The sequence below is a fragment of the Salminus brasiliensis genome, chromosome 18 (genome assembly GCF_030463535.1).
Source record: "Salminus brasiliensis chromosome 18, fSalBra1.hap2, whole genome shotgun sequence".
Taxonomy (NCBI): domain Eukaryota; kingdom Metazoa; phylum Chordata; class Actinopteri; order Characiformes; family Bryconidae; genus Salminus; species Salminus brasiliensis.
In genome coordinates, this window is record NC_132895.1 from 6,361,555 (window position 1) to 6,362,484 (window position 930).

The window sequence follows — 930 nt, forward strand, 5'->3', positions numbered from 1 at the left end:
ATACTTAGGCTGGTTTCTTATTATAAAATAGCTATTTAGTTAGTAAGGCAATCGTGGTCATAATAATAGCTAAATTTGATATGCATGAGATGAAATTTGGCAGAAAATACCTTCATACATGACCTTTGCATGCACGGATCTGTGTAAACACATGCATACACCAGTACATTTGCAACAGCAGAAACATAAGAAATGCTTATCAGCTTTATTAAAATCCTAATGGTATTTTTGGGTGTGTGTGTGTTTTTTTTTTTTTTTACTAATTTAGCTGAATATTAAGATATATATGCATATAACAATAATAATAATAATTATTATTGTTTTTATTATATTTCAGAATGTAGTCAAAGTGAACGTAAACGGATGTTTCATATTATGAAATCTACTTTACATTACTTTACATATTATCCTTCAGATTTAAGTAAACAGCTGTTGTATTTTAGATAATCTACTTTAATCATAAGTAAATAACTGTTTACGTTTTATAATATCTGCACAATATATGTAATAAATATTTTGTGTGTTAGAAAATCAACTTATAAGTGCATATATAAAATATATCCAGAGTACACTGTAGTTTTTGAATGATTTAATACAGCCTGTCAAAAGTATGAGTACAAATAAATACAGTATATTTACGCCTCCCACACAAACCGCACTTTGTCCATATGAACAGTAGATGGCGCCAAACCCCCCTCCCCCCCCCTGGCCATTAAAGACAGTCTTCCTCTGCTTCACCCTCAACTTAGTTTTATATGTTTTAATATTCATATCCATCATCACAGAATTGAAGCCAGGCTGCTGACAGTATGTTCACAACCTCCTGTGTTCTTCCAGCTCGACACGGCAGAGCCAAACACCGCTGGTAGCAGCGAGGCATGCGCGCATGCGCAGTCCGGCGCAGAGATTTGCCTCGCCCCTGCTGTGTGT